The sequence below is a fragment of the Stenella coeruleoalba genome (genome assembly GCF_951394435.1).
Source record: "Stenella coeruleoalba genome assembly, chromosome: 12".
Taxonomy (NCBI): Eukaryota; Metazoa; Chordata; class Mammalia; order Artiodactyla; family Delphinidae; genus Stenella; species Stenella coeruleoalba.
The window spans coordinates 12732810-12754867 of record NC_137158.1 but is presented as its reverse complement, the minus strand read 5'-3'; the positions used below and the strand labels follow the sequence as shown (position 1 = coordinate 12754867).

The 22058-nt window shown below is 39.1% G+C and overlaps 1 pseudogene across 1 annotated transcript in view; it reads left to right on the top strand.

Annotated features, from left to right (window-relative positions):
* Positions 1 to 212: 212 nt before the first annotated feature.
* Positions 213 to 22058, top strand: part of LOC307195228 (nuclear pore complex protein Nup50-like) — a 61160-nt pseudogene continuing 39314 nt past the window's right edge. The window contains exon 1 of the transcript in view: positions 213 to 267. The product of the transcript in view is annotated as a nuclear pore complex protein Nup50-like (transcript). The remainder of the gene's footprint in view (positions 268 to 22058) is intronic.

Genomic DNA, 22058 nt, shown 5'->3' with positions numbered 1-22058 from the left:
CAGGATGGAATAGAAGTCACAAGCAGACCTCATAGGAGACCCAAGTGCAGGTGAAAGCTAAAGTAGGCCTAGTCATCAAGATATGCAGAAAAGAGAACACAGCTGCCTGGAGGCCAGCAGGGTACAAATGACCAGGTTGACTGGGGACAGCACCATGGAGAGCAGAAATCCCCCCAGATGGAGGAGACAAGGATTGCCGCTCCTTTCCCGCAATGAAGGCATGTGGACCTCCTACACCTCCTGCCTTAACCCAGATCGATCTTGAAGGTGAGTGTGGAGAGGGGAGGAAGTGTGAATGATTAAGCCTTTATTCAAAAGAGACAGAGTCACAGAAAATTGTCCCTTGTACTGGAAGATGTTGAGATGCCACTAGTCTGCAAGGTTAGGATCTCACTCTCTTCCTAATGGGGACTTGTGAGGAAGGGTAGATGCATTTTCTTTGCTCATTTGTAAACCAGTGCAGTCCTATAATTCTGGCTGACAACTTTCTTCAGGCATCTTTTAAAAAATCAGTTATTTTTCTAGATGGTGACACCACTGAGGCAGGAAGCTCCTTGGAAGTGACACTACCTTGCCACACACTCTCTGCTTCTGATGACTTTAAAGGGTCGTGAACCCACTGAATTATTCCTGGGTGGTCATAATCTGTGGGTGATAGCGCTTCTATCAGGCTCAGCATTTAAGTTTTCCCTTCAGTCTTTAAGAAACATGGACGCTGATTCTCTAAATATACCCTAAAATGTCTTTATTTGGCCAATTACATTTCCTTGTCTTTGGTTGATTGGTTGATTAATTAACTTATTCAACAAATATTTGCAGCACATGTGCCAGGCACAGTGGACAAAGCTGAAACATCAGACAGGCTCTCTGTCCTCATGGAACTCACGTTTGAATTATTTGGCTTAATGTCACTGCTCAGGCGCCATGCAACTCTTGCATGCATAGTTTCTTCTTTATTCTTCACAAATATTTCCATTGTCAAACAACTCATCCTGTATGGGGTACAACATTGGTCACTTTTTCTCCACTTTCATTTTTATTTCTTCTATTTTTATTTCTCTTGTAATTTTATGCCTTTTAATAATACTTTCAACATTCTCACTGTGTGTTTGCACTTCCAGGACCTTATAAAGTCCCTAATGTTTGGAAGATAGTTAAAATTTAATCACCTATAGAGAAAACACATTGACTAATAAAATCCACAATGGCCAGTTCTGTAACAACCTGCTACAAGCACTAACACTATGTGTTGGTGATGAGCTTTTGCTCCAAGGCATAGCTTTGTTCCTATCTATAGAAACCTCTGAGTCGAAAATTTTTTAATTAAAAAAATTCTACTTTTTAGAAAAGGGCCGACTTAATTATTTAATTGAAGTAAAAAGAGATGATAAAGTAGTAACTAGAAAGACAAATTTTAATAATTAGAAATTCCTGCTTTTTAGAAACTTATTGCCTGGATGAAGAGACAATTATCTAAAAATAATCAACCTCACTAATCGTCAGGGAAATGCAAAGCAAAACCGTAATGAGATATCACCTCACACCTGCTGGAATGTCTCTCATCAAAAAAGACAAGAGATAACAAGTGCCGGGAAAGCTGTGGAGAAAAGGGGACCCTTGTGCACTATTGGGGGGAATGTAAGTTGGTGCAGCCACTGTGGAGAACAGTACGGAGATTCTTCAAAAAATTAAAAATAGAACTACCATACAATCCAGCAGTTCCACTTCTGGGTATATATCCAAAGGAAATGAAAGCAAGATATTAAAGAGATATCTGTACTTCCATGTTCATTGCAGCATTAATCACAATAGCCAAGATATGTCAATAACTGATGGATGAATGGATAAAGATGTGGTATTATACACACACACACATACACACACACACACACACACACACACACACACACACCATGGAATGTTATTCAGCCATGACAAAGAAGAAAATCCTGCCCTTTGTTGACAACATAGATGGACCCTCCTATTTTAATTGGACAAATTATACTAAGTGAAATAAGCCAAACAGAGAAAGACAAGTCATGCACGGTATCACTTACATGTGGAATCAAAAATAAAAGTCAAAACTCATAGAAACAGAGTAGAAAAGTGGTTGCCAAGGGTTAGGGAGTGAGGAAAATAGGAAAAAGTTGGTTAAAAAGTTACTATGATTTTCACCTATAAGATGAATAAGGTCCTCAGATCTCCTATAAAATATGGTGAGTATATTTTATAACACTGTATTGTATAATCAAAATTTGCTAAGAGAGTAAAACTTAAATGTTCACACACACAGAAAGATGTGATGTGATGGACATGTTAATTAACTAGATAAGGGGAATTCTTTCACAATGTGTACTTATAGCAAATCACCACAAGGTACACTTTTTTTTTTTTTTTTTTGGTGGTACGTTGGCCTCTCACTGTTGTGGCCTCTCCCATTGTGGAGCACAGGCTCCGGACGTGCAGGCTCAGCGGCCATGGCTCACGGGCCCAGCCGCTCCGTGGCATGTGGGATCTTCCCAGACCGGGGCACGAACCTGCGTCCCCTGCATCAGTAGGCACACTCTCAACCACTGCGCCACCAGGGAAGCCCCACAAGGTACACTTTAAATATCTTACAATCTCATAGGTCAATTATACCCCAGTAAAGCTGAAAAAAAGATGATTTATAAACTCTGTACTTGTATTTTGGAATATCTTGACTCATGGGAAGAACCTTCTGGTGGAACTCCTATTTTAATTGGACAAATATTTATTATATATTGGAATTGCAGTGGAATGAGAGTGCCTACCTATAATTTTGCAGGGTCTGTGTTTGGAAAAGTATTTAAGGGGTAATAAATCAACTTATATTAAGAACTTTCCTTAAAAGGAAACATTCTTTGAATAGACAACGTTGAATGAAATTACTTGGCCTACAAAATTGATCTGTTCCCAAACAAAAAAGATGAGGAAAATAGAAATGAGGATAGACTTCCTTTAGCAGACATTTTTCTGAGTACCTCAAAACCTTTAGAAAGTATTTTTCTTAATTAATAAAAAGTATGTTTCATAGGCAAAATTCCATTGAAAGTGTTATAATTTTATATCTACTTATCAAAAGTGCAATTCTGAAGATTTCAGGAAACTTTATGAAAAATGTAAAAATAATAAAACTATCATGAAAATAAAATTCCTCAAAAGATACTATAAAACAATTTTAGATATTGAAATATGTATCATAACTAATTATTAATTTATGTTATTTTTAATGTTCAGTTAGTCATGAATTTTTTCAATTTGCTTTATTTTTATTTTAAAACAATTATAATTTTGAAAAATTTTGAATAAAATTATTTAGTAGGTTTACTAATGTAATAAAACCAACTCTCAATAAATATTTCAAAAAGTCCTATAACTTTAATGACTTTGTGTTTTTGCTCATGTTCAGATGTATCCCAGTTGACAACAGATTTTATAGACATCTTATTTTAGTAGCTGCATGACCTTGAGAAAATCACTTAACTACATTAGTCTTATTTTTCTTATGTACAAATGGGGATGATGTTACTTATGTCAAAGTTAAGTATGAGGGATAAAGGAAATAATATGTGTCAAGTGCTAATCACAGTCTAGCAATATTATTAATATTATAATGGTTCTTAGAAAAAGGCTACAATCAACTAGACAATCCCAAGTATTCAAGGAATACTTTCTACTTGCCTAATAATTTTCTTGGTATTATGACCTGCAGGAATAAGTCTCTTATAACCTACTGAAGAGATATCACAGGCAGCCATGAAAAATATGGAAAAAATGATTATATGTGGCAGATTATAGTTTTAAATGCTTATCTGTATGCTTACAGAAGTAGAAAAGGCGTTAGCGATTGGAGAGAACATGATAAGCTGGTGTTATCATTTGGTCTTTACAATATGCCTAGTATTATGTGAGGAACTGGAAATTCAAGAAGACAGAGTTCTTATTCTCAAGAAGCTCAGAATCTCCTGAATCAAGGAAGGCACCACATGTCAGGTGGGAGGCACTGTTTTGGGCAAAAGAATAGAGCATTATGGGAAGGGAGTAAGCATTTTAGGTGTGGTGAGCTTTGTTTACCTGAGACATTGGCTTGGCTGGAGGGGAGGGGGTATTGGAGAGTGGTGGGCGGTAGGGTTGGGTAGGCAAAGAGAGAAATTCCACAGTAAAAACACTTGGGATTGCTTTCTGAGCATGGCATCAGTGTGTTGCCTGGCAGAAGAATATTTTTCCTGAGCCCTGTTAGGTTGTTAAGTTTTCCATTATTAGCTTTATAATTCTTACATTCCTCCTGTATTATGCTGAGAACAAACAATGTGGGCTTCAATCTTTTTAACACTTGTTCCTGTATCAACCAGTTCTCAACCACATGGAAGGATGGAATTAAGAGCCACACTGGTGTGGAGTAATTGTGTGGGTTGATTTTTTCCAGAAGTTGACAGAGAAAGACATTCTGTACCACTCATAGCATTTTAGATACCATCTCCTAATCTTATAGGCGAGAACCGACGCTCACGGCAGTTGCCTAAGATCACTTGGATATATGTGGAGGGCTGGGACCCAGACTCCATCTCCTGATGCCAGGCCATGGCTTATTCTGCTCGATCAGCATCCCCGAAATGGGCTGCTAGGGACACTCATTCCAGAAGGTATTAATTGGAGCTCCCAGAACAAAGGGTTCTAGGGAGAAAAAGAGTCTTGGAAATACTGCATGTTAAATCCTTCTCTTGGGGATCCAGGTTTCATAGTAGCACATTAGAAACTTAAAGGAGTTCCAAAGGTAAAAACAAAACAAAACAAAACCCCCCAAAACAAAAAAATTCTTTAACAGTGTTAATAGTTAAGATGACATATCTGCAGAGAAAGACTTTCTTTGTACATCTTGCTAATGGGGAATTGTTTTCCCTTAACACCAGTTTGGGATGACCTCACACCCCTCGTCCTCATTTCTCAAATTAGCGTGGCCCACAGCCTTTGCTGGGTGCAGCTGAAGTCAGAAGGACCAGGATTCTTAGCAACAAGAAAAGTCACGGTCTTCACAACAGGACTTTACACTCCCAGGAGATTGACTTGCACCTCCGTTTTACTGAGTGTCACCAGACCATTGATGCATCTATTGGGCTGAAATATGAGCTAAGTATATCTTATTTCTCGTTTATTGAAAGCAGTATGGCCAGCAGGGAAGAGTTTGTATTTGGTGTCAGCTAACCTTGTTCTTGTCTAGCTATGGCATTTAGCAGTTCTGTGATCTTGGGGAAGTTATTTAAGCTTTTTGAGCCTCCATTTCCTTATCTGTAGAATGGGGATAATAATTCCCCACCCTCAGAATATTTGTAAGAATGAGATGCTATAGTACAGAACATATAACATGTCACATACAGTGCATAATATATGTGTTTAAGATTCTTAGCAGTGGGGCTTCCCTGGTGGCGCAGTGGTTGAGAGTCTGCCTGCCGATGCAGGGGACGCGGGATCGTGCCCTGGTCTGGGAGGATCCCGCATGCCGCGGAGTGGCTGGGCCCCTAAGCCATGGCCGCTGAGCCTGCGCATCGGGAACCTGTGCTCCGCAACGAGAGAGGTCACAACAGTGAGAGGCCCGCGTACCGAAAAACAAAACAAAAACAAACAAAAAAAGATTCTTAGCAGAATTCTTGGCATATACTATGTGCTCATAGATGTAGCTATATGAGTATCATGTTATCGCTCCTTCGTACTGAGTGTATGTGACGGGCATGTGCTAAGTGCCCTTACATACATAAACATATATGTAATACAAACATGAATATAAATGAGCTTTATATTTTGTATATTCACAATAGTAGTTGTCATTTCCTACGTGCCAAGTACTCTGCTAAGTCTTTTTATGAATTATCTAATTTAGTTTTGACAATAGTCATGAGGAGTTAGTATTTCCATTTTGTGGAGGAGAGAATTGAGGTGCAGAAAGGTTAACTTATCTAAAGTTAACCCCCTTATCTAGGGGCCGAGCTAGGCTTTGAACCAGCCGAATGTTATGCTCTTGTACCTCTTTAATGAAGATAAAAATTGCTTAATTTCGAATTTTAAATTTCTATTTTCATATTAGACATACAGAGTATAATAAACTTGGTAGTCAGGAATTGTTTTAAAATTTATAAAACAATATTAAAATTAATCTAAAAATTTTTAAAAATCCATCATGCAACCATCCAAACATAACTTTCATGTGTTATACTCCCTTCTAGCCCTTGTGCAAAAAATATTTTACCACGATTGTAATCAATGTTGTGTTCTTATCAATGACGATTAAATTATAATGGTTTTAATGTTTCATTTTCATAATTATCATCTTCAGTAGCTGCATACTGTTTCATCAAGACAACATAACAATTAGCCCAGTCATTCTTCTACTTGTCAGACTTTGATCTTTCTCCACCTTCCCATTATTCAGCATGATCTAGGGTTACTTTTAATGCTACAAAACAAAACAAAACAAAACAACCCTCCCTGAATCATCCATATCAATTTTCAGTTCTGAACTCAGTATTTCTTTAACAAAATGCATCTGGGATTCCAGATATAGAATACCGTTATCCTTTGGAAAGGCCACTTAGTACTTTCTGGCATTTTAAAGCCTGTGGGAAGTTGCACAGGTGTGATTCTTTCTTAGGGACATGGTACAGCCTGTTCATGCAAACGTTGCCATTGGACATTATCTCACACAACCTTTACATTCGGAAACAGACGAGGGAGAGACCGAGTGATGCCAAAGTCCCATAGAAGAGAAACCCGTCTCCAGTTATCAGTCGCCCCTTGAAATAAGTCACACAGTGTCAACCACTCTGCTACAACGGACTTCCAGGTCTGGTGATTTGTTTTCTGTCATCTTCTCTTCTGGTTATCCCTTCAGTTAGGTATGCTCATTGCTATTAATAAAAGACTATCTGCCTCTTTTATTTCATTCAAAAGATACTTATTATGCCTCTGCAATTTCTGGATCCAAAAAACATTTTTTCCCCTAATTGAATCCACCTGCACTAAAATTATAAGTTTTATTCTCCTTACTCCCTTCATTATTATAGGTTTTGACAGAATATGGGATATTCATACCCACTTCATTCACTGCACTGTTTTCTGAGGTTATGGGATCCATACAGAAATGGCTTGGCTACAGTACATTTTGCCATCTAACTTTTAGCTACTGAACAGTGCCACCTTATCTACTTTGGGATCATACTCATATTAAACAAAAAAGTTTATTGTGGGTTTAAAAACTTTTTTTTCCAGACTGAGGCATACACTGAATTCAGTACTGCAATTTATCCCAACAGTGCAGAAACTGCTTTAAAAATGGTTCATTTTTCCAGAGTATCCTGAAAGGCTAGGCTTTGTGATCTTTCTTGGAGAGCCAAGTACAACTTGCCTCCATTTACAAACCTAGGGGAAATGATCATTGCACAAACTTCATATTTTTAAATGGAAACGAAAAAAGCAATAGCTCTCCAAAGACTCCTTTAAGAAAGGCAAGTTTATGGAACTCAAATATTTTCTGAAATGTTTGGCCTCATGATATATTTACAGTAGGAACCCACTATTTTCCTTGAGCCCTCGAACTTTCATTTTAAGACCTATAATCATTCTACAGCTATAAGTTAACTGCTGAAGGATGGAATTTTACAGGATGTGCTACGGACACGGTGTGAACAGAGGAAAGCGTATGTTTTCACACTTCAGGTTGTTAGGGGAAAAACGGTATTTGAGCATAAATTGGCATTAGAAGGAAGGAAAGTCTTGGTTGGTAGGAAAAAGAAGTCTGCTCTGTTGAACTGCAATGTTTGAGGTCTTCAAAATCATGTACAATTTTTTTCATGTTTTACATTTTTAAGCAAACTTGAAAGAAACATTGGGAAGGAAGGGATCTTGTGATCCTAGATTGAGGTTGGAGTTCCATGGGCATTTTCATTTTCCACAGTGTCAGTGCTGCAAGAAGAACTGAAAGAAGACCTCATGTGGCAGGAGAAAACTGGATGATAGAGACATAACATTGAGAGCAGCAGGAGAAGAAAAGGAGGCAAAAGAGGAGGCTGGGCAGTGGTGGCCCAGAGGAGGGATGATGGAGGCTGGGACTAGGGATTAGCGTGAGGCAGTGGAACTCGTGAAAAGTGGCTGAGTTCGAAATCTATTTTGTGTGTAGAACTGACAGTAATTGGGATGGATTTTTTTAAAAAAATGAAGACTGAGTGATGAGGCACTATCAAGAGTGACTCTCAGAATCCCTGCTTGAGAGACTGGGTGATGGAAGCGGCACCAGTTAAGGTGGAGAGCGCGACTGGAGGAGGAGATGTGCAAACCAAGTGTGATTTGCAAGCATCAGGCGGAGGTATAAAGCAGGCAGTTGAATGCATGGAGCTTAGAAGTGAGTGTAGGATGAAAATATAAACTTTGAAATCATTAGAATATGTAGATGGTATTTAAATTATGGGACTGTGGTATACACACACACACACACACACACACACACACACACACAATGGAATATTACTCAACCATAAAAAAGAATGAAATGATGTCATTTGTAGCAAAATGGGTGGACCTAGTGCTTATCATACTAAGTGAAGTAAGCCAGATAGAGAAAGACAAATATCATATGATATCACTTATGTGTGGAATCTTAAAAAAAGATACAAATGAACTTATTCCAAAAACAGAAAGAGACTCACAGACACAGAAAACAAACTTATGGTTACCAAAGGGAAAAGGAAGGTGGGGGGAGAGAGAATATATTCACACTACTATATATAAAATAGATAACCAACAAGGACCTGCTGTATAGCCCAGGGAACTACACTCAATACCTTGTAATAACCTATAAGGGAAAAGAATCTGAAAAAGAGTATACATTTATGTATGTATAACTGAATCGCTGTGCTGTACACCTGAAACTAACACGATATTGGACATCAACTATACTTCAATAAAAAAATTATGAGACTGGGAGTAATAACAGCAACTATATCAAACCTCGAACAACTCCAAGGCTGTTTGTTCCAAGAGGTACATAATGCTGTCTGACTCATTAGAATGACTCTTTTGGTTGAAGTCATATACCCACTAGTCACTAATGACCTGAAGTTTTAGTGGCAAAATCATGCAGATATTCCTTCTCTTTTTTATCCATGTTTTCCAATAATACAAAAAATATTTTTGTATAAAAGAGTAGCTCTTGATTGGAGTCCTATCTATCTAATATATGTATTTAGATTTGAATTTGCTCCATGAAACTCAGGTGGAAAAAAGTCACATTTTAATATATTTTGTTACTCAAATATAACCTGGCTTCCAGGCTCCGTGCTTTATTGGTGGGAAATGTAACTGTAGTTCTGCTTTTATGAGAAGATTCTATTCTGCCAGAGGCTTTGGCAAAAGTTCCAGGGTCTTAACTGGTCAGAAAACTTGGGCCAGGACCCTCTGAGCCCCTCACTTTCCCATGGTTATAGACAGCTTCATCAGCCAGTGAGAAGCTGCCTTTGCCTTAAAGGAAGCCATGTAGGATTTAATTTTGAGCTGAAAGTTGGGCTGATCTTCCAACCAGAATCTCTAACTGAGAATCTCAAAAATTTCATGTTTCTATTTCTACGGAGGTCCCTGAGAGAGAAGGATCCAGGCTGTGGACTTTGCAGGTCCTTCCTGGGCCCAGGAGAGGCTGGCATTGCCACTTCGCAGCCCATCCCTTTTCTACTGCGTGTCCATCACCAGGTGTAATGTCAGGTTTTTTTCTCTTGCCTACCTGGGTCAGAGACTGGTTTCTTGGGGGACCAGGACATTCTCCCTCCCCACCTGGTTTGTGGTTTTCAAGCTCCACCAAGCCTGCTTTTGCTTTCACGGGATGCCTATGCCCTTGTTTTCAGATTGGTGGGTGCAGCTCGTTCCAGTCCACTCACCCTGCCCACACGTAAAGCTAACCAACGGGCAGTTGCACTTCTCAACCCCCTTGTTGTGGTTGTGCGGTGTGGTCCTTAGCCTCACTGTGGGCTCAGTCCTTCTCCTGCAAACCCTGGGCCTTTGCCTGTTGCCCGACTAGTCACACTGACTAGTCACAAGCAAGCGGACTGACAGGTCTGCCCGCTGGTAGGTATGAGCTATCTTATCTGCCAGTGTGTTTTGGAAGGGGTCTCAGGAAAGGTGCTGACCCCAGGCTTCCCAACAGCTGACGAAGCAGCTGACTGAGCTTTCAGCTGCTCTGATAATGTCTTGTCCACTTTAGCTGGTTACAGCTTAGGCCAGTTCCCCTGAAATCATCCATTTGACGCCTGTTTCTCAAATATTGGATGCGGGCCATCGCGGCCTTCCTCTGCTTTTTTCTATAATGGCATCGGTAGTTGAAAAAAATGAGAGATGTGTCAGGGTTTAGTCAAATTGATCTCAGAGCAAAGCAAGTGGCTGAAAATTGTCCTGCTGTACTTGTTTTTAAGAGACCATCCACATTTCCTGAGTCTAAAGGGACCGTGGCTAGAACCCCTCCAATCCGTCCACATTGTAGTGTGTATCTACACACACACCTGTTCAACTGGCCTCCTGGCATTCATTCAAACAACTGACATGCTCTGATCTCTGGTATTCAACACATCGGGGCATCTGTTTTCATTAGTGAGACAGTCATTCAAATTCACTACAGCCCTAAAGGGTGGGAATTCTTTTCCTGGAAAATAAACTCAGTTATTGATAACTTACTTTTTGCATCAGAGGAAATACAGCTTCTCCCCACTGCCTGTTTCAGTGTGTTAGCTGCTGTCTTGGGTGGTATGTTTAAGTGAGGGACCATGGGAGTGTTTTCATACCCCAGGACTCTGGCATCCAGGTCATCGTGGGCACTTCTTATTTATGAAGATGTTTCCTGTTTGGAAATTCAGGATCTGAGACAGAGACTTCACAAATCAATTTCTATACTCCTCTATTTTTGGTGTTTCTCTAGTAATGACAGAGAAATCCACCTCTTAGGCAAACTCTTAAGATTGTTCTCAGCTATTTTTCCTTTCTAAACTTTTTGAGTATTACTCTACACTTTCTTAGGAGATTTAAAGCATTCTGTACATGCTTTCAAACTCAGTTCTGTCACATTCACTGGTATTTCCCACATCCGTCGTTTTGAGAGTCCACGTTTATCTTTGCACAACAGGGCTCCGACGGGGTCACAGCTGTAACTGGTTTCTCAAGCAGTCTGAACTCAGTGGGGAATGAACACGAAACCATCCAGTTTTCCTGTAGTCACTGACTGGGACCAAGCTCAGATGAATTTCTCTTTGTTGTATCTTGGACAACATCTTGGGCAGATTAGAATTGGGGTCACTTTGGATGATTTAAAGTGAGTCGATTTTAAAACTCTAGTCTCCTTTCTGACTGAAAACTTAGCTCGTCCTCTCTGCCAGTAGATTTGGAATGGGAGTGGGCAGGGTCTGCTCCTTTACTTCCCTTTTACTTGCAGAAAGGAGGCTGAGACTAGAATACCTCAGGGATAACTGTTCTTCTCTGAGAACAGGCAGACTCTGGTGGTCGTTAGGGCTGCTCATCGGGGTTTCTGTTCTCCTTCCTGACACTTGGAGGAGTTGCACTTACCCACTCCCTTATGTACTTTTATACTGACAGATGGAGGAAAAAGGGAATGTGAGGGAATCCTACATTCTTAAAGTTTCCGTCTGGAAGTGGCTTATCTCACTTCTAGTCAGTTTTTATCAGCCAATGACCACTGTAGTCTACCTTTCTGATCCTCAAATAGTTGGCTACCTCTTACCCAAAAGTTCCATCCAGGTATTGCATTCAGCCCCAAGTCCAAAATCTCTGAGTGATGCTGCAGAGTGTTTTTACCAGGTCTAGACATGGCCGCTGTTATTCTGAAGACCTGTGAATGTGATAGACAAATTACCTACCTCCCACACACCCATTACAAAGTGGTGGGAGAGAAATAGGACAAGAAAAATCAACATTCCCATTTAGAAAGAGGGAAGAACTGGAGACACAAAGCAGCTTCAGGTCCATAGTGATTCTGAAATCCAGACAGTGAGGAACATTCCTTGATTTAGACCCCAACTCTGCTCACTGGGAGAGCTTCCTGGTCCACTGTTCCCCATGGCTTTTGAATCTGTCACTCTAGAGTGTTCTTTCTTTTCCATTATTCTTTGAAGTTAGGTATATAATCAAAACAGATACTGGGAAGTTTGTCTGTCATTGAGTACTGAGCAGTTTTATCAATCTGCTTCATACCTGTGGACACCTGAGATCATTTTAAGTCTTGAACAGTCACCACCCTTTTTCAGTTCCCATATATGGTTTCTGTGGTAATGTAACTGTTGAAAATAGCAAGCACCATATCTTTTAGATTCCATTCAGTTATATTTGCCAGTAACCAGTTCGTTTTAGACATACTAATTCATTTTGCTGAAGTTCTCCTGTCTCCACTTGACTTAATTAAGAGTGTATGAAGCTTTTATCTTCTTTCCCTAAACCCTGTTTCCAGTTGGAAGAAATAAGCATTAAACCTTTAGCTGTACCTTGCTGTTCTGTCTCCTTAATCAATTCAGAGGTTTTAACAATGAGTTTGAAAGCCACAGCCTTGATTTTATCCTCCATGCGTTCTAACTGGTCTCTATCATTCTAAGGCATCCTTAATTCTTTCTTGTACAAATTGAGAAAGGAGAAGTAGTAGCCTCTTGCAGCTTTTTGATTTGTGGATTTTATCTATTCCAGTTTATTTGCTTTTACTTCTGCATGAAGCTAGCCAATTCTTTTCTGAACTCATCTATTCCTCATAATACTTTATCAAACGAAGCTAACAGCAACCAGCACACAACAGTAACATTATTTTCTTATGTCTTTCACTAAAGCTACAGATTCTCTCTACATATTATCTTCCCTCCAAGTTATTTCAGGCAACAGTTTTACCAAAAATATCATTGGTATGCAGCATTAATCCTCATCTTTTCAGCTTCCAGTAACAGTTTCCTAGCTGCCCATCACCTGATTACTAAGCAATGCTATGTATTTGTGGTTTTATGTTATATATCATGACTGCACGTCACACTACGTGCTAACTTCTGTATCAGTAAGAATATGCTACGTAGTGCTAGCTAGAATATGCTGTAGTAACAAACATCCCTAAAACTTCAGTGGCTTAACCCAACAAAGTTTATTTCCTCCTCCAGCTACATGTCCAACACAGGATAATAGAAGAACTTTTTTCCTTGTGGATGTTCAGGGACTCAGACTGATGGAGCCTCTAGTTGATGAAGGCTCCGTGTAACTAGCATTCATTGACTACAGCTAGTTACTTGGCTATACCTAACTTCAAATTGGATGGGGAATTGTTAGACTACCAGATGCCTGGAAAGAAAACTGGAATGTTTGTGAACAGCTCTAACGAATTTTATAATCTTTGGAGCAAAATAGTCATTGGTTCTAGCTTTTGCTATTTTAACTTGCCCATCTGTGGTGCAGATGTGGAATGCACAAGAATTCTTAACAATCCTGATACTTCCCCCAAGCCTGTTTCTTTCATACTCTTCCCAATTTACTTAATAGCAATTCCATTTGCTCTGTTTTTTTGTTAAAAAATCTTATCTTCCATGTTTCTCTTTCTTTCACACTCAGCCTCCAATCTGATAGTCAATCTGATTGGTTTTACCTTCAAAATACATCCATACTATTACCACTTCTTTCCAACTTCACCTCTACCATTTAGCTCTAAGCTACCATTGTTGTTCACCTCCTAAACTGGTTGCCCTTTTTCTACACCTTCAACCTGTAATTATTCTCAATACATTTCTCATCATAATTTTTTAATGCAAAAAGCATATCATATAATTCCCTTGCTCAAAACCCTCCAAAGGCTGTATCTTTAGTGCCTGAAACAGAACAATGCCTGGCACTTAGTAGATGCTCAGGAAAGTTTGAGCATCTGAATGAATAAAACAACATTGATCCGTGAAAACACAAATAGATCCATGGAACCAAACTGAATATTCACGTGGGAATTTTGTATATGGTGAAGGTGGCATTTCATGTCAGTAAATAACAAATATTGGTAAAGATGTGGAGAAAAGGGAACCCTAGTACACTGTTGGTGGGATTGTTAATGGGTGCAGCCACTGTGGAAAACAGTATGGAGGTTCCTCAAAAAGTTAAAAATAGTACTACTATATGATCCAAAAATCCAACTTCTGGGTGTATATCCAAAGGAAATGAAAGCAGGATATCGAAGTGATGACTGCACTTTCACGTTGGTTGCAGCATTATTCACAACTGCCTAGATATGGAAATAACCTCAGTGTCTGTTAACAGATGAATGGATAAAAAAGATGTGGAATATTACTCAACCATTAAGAAGAAGGAAATTCTGCCTTTTGTGACAACATGGATGGCACTTGAGGACATTATACTAAGTGAAATAAGCCGGACAGAGAAAGACAGATACTGCACAGTATTACTTATATATGGAATCTAACTAAAAAGTCAAACCCTTAGAAATAGAGAGTTGAAAGTGGTTGCCAGGGGCTGGGGGAAGGGACAAATAGGGAGAGGTTGGAAATGGGTAAAAACTTTCAGCTATAAGGTGAATAACTTCTGAGGATCTAATGTAAAAACATGGTGACTACAGTTGATAACACTGTATTATATTTAAAAATCTGAATTTCTTCTCTAAAGACAAAAAATAATGATGCCTGAATTAATGTTTCTCCCAGAACATTATTTGAGTTATTCATTCATGCATTCATTTGGCAAAGACTTTTTGAGACCTAGAAGCAGTCTCTGGTTAGGTCCTAGGTACAAGCTAGTGAACAAAATAGACAAAACCTCTACCATGAGGGAACTGAAACATTCATTGAGCATCCAATATGTACCAGACACTGTGTTGAGGCTGTAAAGATGAATATAGTTCCCGCCTTCAAATACTTTTTAAAGAAACAGATAAGAACATATAATCACAACCCAGAAATAGTATATACCATTATACCTCTAGAAAGAAAAGTGGTGTCAGAAAAAAAAAGATTGTATATGGCATATATACTATAAAAAGTCAAAACAGATAACATGACAGAAAAAAAGTAATTTCATATTCATAAGACAGCTAACTGGTTAATTTCCTTGCTATATGAATAGCTTTTACAAATTGATTTTAAAAAGAAGGTCAGAGAAACCACAATAAAATGCACAAAGCATGTGACCAGAGAGAAAAAGAAATAGAAATGACTCAAACATATGAAAAGAAAAATCATGATCTCAGTGCTAATACTGAGAAAAAAAGCAAATGAGAACTTTAATGAGATACAATTTTTAAACGCACAATATTAGCAGAAATAATTTTTTAAACATCTGGTGTTTGACAAATAGGGTCAAGTTATAACTGTAGAAGAAAGGATAAATACCAGATTTTAAAAAATCGAACATAAGCTTTATAAGCAAATAAAACTTCATCATGAATTTATTAAGTATTTTCTGTTAATACTTTATTTTCCCAAGAAATACTGATATCCTTTAAAATATTCTGAGGTTTGCATTTCATTTGGACAACAAATGATGGTGTCCATTCTCATGCCTGAAGTTGATCATAGGATTGGCAACTTAGTCCATGGAGAGTTGTCCTTGGATTCTTGATGCTATGTAGAAGGTTCATTGAGAAGACCTTCTTCTATTCCTTACTGGGGAGCTCATTTACTGAGAGAAAAACCTTTTTAGTTTGTTCTTCACAGATATAACAATGATCAGGATCATACCTTTGTGGAAACCACGGATATAAAAGCAAATAAGCTGCCTCATCCAGGGCTGGGGACCCACCCAGGGAGGGCAGCTTCTTGGTAGGCAACATGGCTGTTATACTCACTTCTGGTTCCTCACACTCTCTGCAGCAGCACCTCCCTTCTGGCAGGATTCTAGACATTGATTTATTTTACTATCTGTGGCAGCTGAGCTCTAGAGCATTTGATCAAAAGGAAAGGCAACAAATTAATACAATCCTTCCTCCTGGGGGTCTGGAGGGAGGAAGAAGGGCATTTAAAACAACTGAAAAGGATGTTTAGCTGTTTGGATTCTCTTACATCCTCCCCTTACTCCCTGTTTTCTTCTGTTGCTTCTAATCCACCCAGGGTACCCCTGGGCCTCCCAGTCTGGCCCTGTTTTGCTCAGGCACTGGATTTGGAAGGACTCTCTGTTAAGCAAGACCGGGTTTCAAGGAGGACCAGTCAGAGGATCTGTAGAGCGAACAGTCTGTGGGGCAGTTGAAGCTGTCACAGAAATCTTGCCTTGAGGCCCAGTACGTAAACCCAAACTACTGGTAGGAAGCTGTAAATTCTTCATTTCAGTGGAAGGATTGGAGTACACTTTCTCCAGCTCACATGGGGGCTAACAGAAAACATTTATCTTATCCAACCTTGTAAAGTTGGTCCAGAAGCAGACTGGTTGAAGGGGACAGAAATGATGGGAAAGCGCTAACCACCAAGAAGTCTTGGTCCTTCCAGGGAGTCCTCTGCGGGGGGTAGCATGTATCTACACAAAAATGTTTTCATGGTCTGGCTCCACTTCTCTGGCTTGCAGGGGAGGCCAGATTCAAGGGCTTCCTTCGGGGAGATCTGCTGGTGATTTCAGTCACCCCGGACCCCGCTTCACTAGAGTTACATTTTTCTGTCTCTGATAATGATGATCTGTAAACAGTCTCAGCCTCTGTGTTGCAACCCAGATGTGAATTATACACGCTGATGCAAAGAGAATTAAAAAAAAAATTGGTCCAGTATGTTCTTTGCAACATTTAGAATTCCTTCGAGAGGAATTTTCCAACTTAAAGGTCTTTTTTTCCTCTCATAAGCATTTTATAAGTCTTGCAGGATGATTACTCATTTTTCTAAATAAAACATTAGCTACTCAGTGTCTAAATAAGGTATTTGAAATGCAAAGAGGTTTTCCTTTGGCTCTTCTTAAAATAAAACATTTCTGAAAATTTCTTGGATGAAAGGATATTGAGGCTTAAATGTGTCAAAAGTTTGAGCAGATGGGGATGGAACCTATTTACGTGGTGACCTGGTTGCATGACTGCCCTGTGTTTGTTTTCTGTCAAATGATTTGTAGGGTATTGAACCTGGGAGGCCTTAGCACTATTCCAATGCATCCATGATGTTTTCATTGTTAATGTAATTATGGACTTTTACAGAATATCAAGTGTATATAAAAATGAATCATTCTGTTTCTGAAGGCTTAATGGGCTTCTCAGAAGGGAGAGAAAAGAGATTGTGTCTATTAAGGAGTCCCCTTTCCTTCCCTCCTTCCTGCTCTTTCTCCCTCCTGTTTCCCAGTAGAGCTTATTTCCTTAGTTACTATGTCTACTTCTTTATTTTTTCTCATTTCCAAGATTTGCCAATAGCAGACTTCCAAACTCCCTGTCTTCACAACCACGGAACATGCCTAATCGTTTCTCTTTGTGGAAGAACTCTGAACACTATAAGGTACTGTAGTAATGTTAAGTAACATTTGCTATGGAAATAAAAAGGAAAACATAATAGAAATAAACAGGAGACCAGAAGGCATAGGTATTGCTCAATTTAATCACTTAGTGATAATCAGAGGAGAGCAGAAGTATAAGTTGAATCCTGTTCAGAGGCTGGGAAATTACGATTCCGGTGATCCCTGATTCAAATATGAGTATAATTTTGTTGCATGGGTAAACACTTAGGTACTAAGAATGAAGAAAAGGCATATGGACCTTTTAACTATTGTCTTTTTTGTGTGATGTGGGAAATTGAAAGTACAAATAACTTAACCCAGTGGTTCTCAAGGGTTTTTTTTTCCCCCAGGGGATGTTTGCACTGTCTGGAGACATTTCTGGTTGTCATAAATGAGAGTAAGGGTGCTACTGGTATGTAGTGGGTAAAGGCTAGGGCTACTGATGAACATCCTATAGCACACAGGGCAGCCCTCACAGTAAGAATTATCTGGTCCAACATTTCAATAATGCTGATTTTGAGAAACCATGGCTTAATCTAATCCATCATTATTTGAAAATGAAAACTCAAAATAAGCAAACAAACATAAAAAACTAAGCCTTAAATCATCTTTAGCCATTCTTCCTTTTTTTTTTTTTTTTTTTTTTTTGGAAACTCTGGTCTGTGTCTAGCACTACTGAACTCTAGAGAGTCTTACTATGTGGAACTTTAAACTCTGTGCTATAATACTCTCTTCTTCTTCATTTAATTTACATTTAAAGATATTCAAGACTTTTCTTATATGTCACTCTTACTATGTGAAGCTTTCTGTGACACTGTCTCCTTATGACTCTGTCTCCTAGGAAAAACAAATTATGTCCTAAACAACCACTGTAGTGTGCCTCTGTTACTTATTCTTCACACTCTACTGTTTGTTCCCATTTAAGAACCTTCCCCCCACTGTGAGCACTTGAGGGCAGAAGCTGGATTCCACTCATCTTTAAAAGCCCCAGCAGAGAGTCTATCCCTCAGCAGCCTCCAAGAGATGGGGTTGAACAAATGCCTTCATGAGTGAAAGTTTCAGGGAAGGAGCATCCCTGGGTTAACTTCTCACTTACCTGTGCTTTGTTTATCTTTTGAATATTTTTGTGACATGTGAGCTTTGTTCAGGAGCTCATGATATCACTTTCTAGCCCAAAACTCTTTCCTGAGCTGCATTATTGGTGTATACATGTATAATTATTTCCATTTTTTCCTGGATGTCTCTCAGGCACCTCAAACTTACCTACGTCAAAACACTCCCTAACTTGCTTCTATTATTCCTCTCACATTATTTCCCTCCCTAACTTGCTTCTTTTCCCAAATACCCTGTAATCAAGAGTGATAGAGCACTTCCAAACAGCTTCCAAATTTCTTTCTCATTTCCAGGACCACTGCTTTAGTTTACAACTCTAACTCAGCATCCTACTTCGAGAATTCTTTTAATGAAAAATCTCTTCTTTCCCCTGGCTAAATCATGCACTGATTCAATGGCTCCTCATTGCCTGTAGATAAAATCCACATTCTGTAGACTAGGAATAGAAGACCCTTCATGATACTATCTCGTGCTATTATCTCCCCAGCCCGTATCAGCTCACACCTTCTTATGTGCTCCCAGCACACCAAACAATTTGTCGTTCCTTAACGTACTGTGCTTTGTTACATGCTTTCATCTGTGTTGTTCCCCTTGCCTAAAAGCACCTCCTCTCATCTCCCACCCTTCTTGTTATCCACCCACTGTCATCTACCAGGTATCTCTCTCCGGAAACTATTCACTTCTATCTTCAGGCTGGATTGGTGTCCCTTTGCTGGGGTCCCAACTCATTCTGGCTATATTTCCAGGTCAACCCTTTTCTAATAGAGTTGTCAGTGCCTCTCTTCCCTATTAAACTATGAGCCCGTCAAGGAAGGAGGTTGCATGGGACCCATTTCTTATTACAGAGTCTGACAGAGAGGAGTAGTAAACACAGAGCCTCTCCTGCAGGAAGTACTCAGTTAGCACGTACTCAGTTACACTGAATCTCGGATGGAGAACCCATTGGGAGTACATCTGGAAATGGAGTGGCTGTAGCATATTCAGCTTATTTCTCGTGTATCAATGTTATTTAAAGGGACAAAAACTCAACTCCCCTCCCCAGAGTGTGAGGCTCCAGTCTCTTTGTTAGTCTGCTCTATTGGATTTTGTTAGTCTCCATTCCTGTGGACGTTATTTAACTATTCAAACTCACAAAGATACCATCCAATTGCTTTACTGAATGGAATTTAGTTTGGCCTTTAGAAAGCTATCTTAACTCTTTCCAGCCAGTAGGTTATCATTTAGTTAGAGTATTGAGGTGGCGAGTGGTTGGGGAATGAATGAAGAAGTGATGGCCTCTGACAACATTGCAGAAATGGCAGGAGAAATCTCCAAGCGACCACATGCGGGAAAGGATAAGTGGGTATTAGATGAGGGCCAACAATGAGATAATTCAAGTCCAGTTTCCAGGTTTCAGCTACTACAAAAATGTTGAAGATTTAAAAATAGATATAATCGGTTCCCCGTCCCATTTCCAGATGTGGAAGCGTCCTCTGTCCCATTCTCAGACTCTGTGGGTCCAGCAAGACATATAAAGTAGAGGAGGGGTGGTTAAGTCTGGACAAAGTTGAGGCATGACCTAACGTTCCACATTCCAAAAGGAAAAAAAAGAAACCTCAAAACAAAAATCACATCACTGTATTCTTGCAGACATAGCTGAGGTTAATATTAAAAGTGTCACATCAGTTTTATTTTATTTTCTCTTTCTGAGGAATGAAGCAGCGGGAAAAGGACGAAATGAAGTTGAGAAAGGTGAACACATGACTTATAGTTCATATTTTCCAGAAAAATATAGCATGTAAAAACCTTTCTGGAAAAAATGCTGAAACTGGATTGGATTATTATAAATTTTGAATTCAGGTACATCAGCTATTTTATCAAAATGAAAGTCAAGCTGTGTTCACCCAGAAAGCATTCCTCAGGGGTGTTAAGTGTGATGATGGTTATAAACTTTCTCAGTTAGATTTCAAGAAAAGAAAGAGTAAATGTAGTTTGGCTTGTTATTCGTACTCTACTGAATTATGTCAGATCCAAACTGCACAAAACCTTTAGGTTAATTTTGGAAAAAAAGAAACTAAAAATCTTTTATGTGCATTTTTGTTGATACTGTTTAACCTTCAAACATCACACAGTTTATTCAGCTGCCTTTTTCTTTCTTTCTTTTTTGACTGTGCTGGGTCTTTGTTGCTGTGAGCAGCCTTTCTCTAGTTGCAGCGAGCAGGGTCTACTCTTCGCTGCAGTGGGCGGACTTCTCATTGCGGTGCTTCTCTTGTTGAGGAGCACGGGCTATAGGCGCACGGGCTTCAGTAGTTGTGGCTCACAGGCTCAGTAGTTGTGGCTCGTGGGCTCTAGAGCGCAGCCTCAGTAATTGTGGCTCACGGGCTTAGTTGCCCTGTGGCATGTGGGATCTTCCCTGACCAGGGCTCGAACCTGTGTCCCCTGCATTGGCAGGCGGATTCTTAACCACTGGACCACCAGGGAAGTCCCCAGGTGCTTTTTTCTTAATTATACTTTGTTACTAAACAGAGTGAAAGTATCACTTGAGAAATCACTTACTTTTTCAGGAAAACTATGCATATCATTAATAATTATTTTATTAAAAAGAGATGTTAAGAAAGGTTTTACTGAAGAAAAGTTTTGGAAGGAATCCCCTTTTTTTTGGTTTCTGGAAATATGTGGAAGTCAGGAACAAAGCTTCGGCTATCTTTTATTGTGAAAAGATTCATTTGGTTTACTTTAAATGGGTTTATTGAGAAAAAGATAGTGGAGAAAATTTCTATAACAATGAAAGAAACTTCCTTGGGCAAATCTGCTAGCTGCTTTATGCTTTGGTTGCCTCATGTATAAAGTCAGTTTGGATTAACTATATAAAAATGTTCCAGGCTTTAAAATTCAATGATTCTGCTACCTTCTTAATTATCTAAAGGACAGTTGATTTAAAAAACATACAACACTATAAAGTGAGTACTATACATCTTGCTTTTGAAAAATAAAAATTATTAAAGATCAAGTAATATTTCATTCATTCTTATTTTGCTTTTGTAGTCAAGATAATTTTTTTTTTAATGAAGGAGTAATGGTTTTACAGATTAAACTGTTCAAAGAGGTAACACAATACACATTTTGGCCAGATGCTGGAAGTTTGGGCATTAAAATCAATGCCTAGTTTAAGTCAAGGCTGAAGATCACCATCGTAGAACGAGCCTCTGGGGCAATGGAGGAAAGCTGAAATGTTATCCAATAATTATTTATTATTAGATTGTCCTTGATAACTGTTCATAGTAAACATTTAAATGTGTTAAATAACTCAGGAGCAATAGTCTCTCAGCACTGCGGACAACAAATGGCTCTGAGCTTCCTCCAAACCACATTTGTGTTGCCAAATAAACATTCAACTGGTGGTTGAAAAGCCCCACCTTTCTCTAACACCATTGTTTTTTCTTCATATTCTTTATTACTTCTGGATAGAAGACAGTTTTCATAGTTGGATG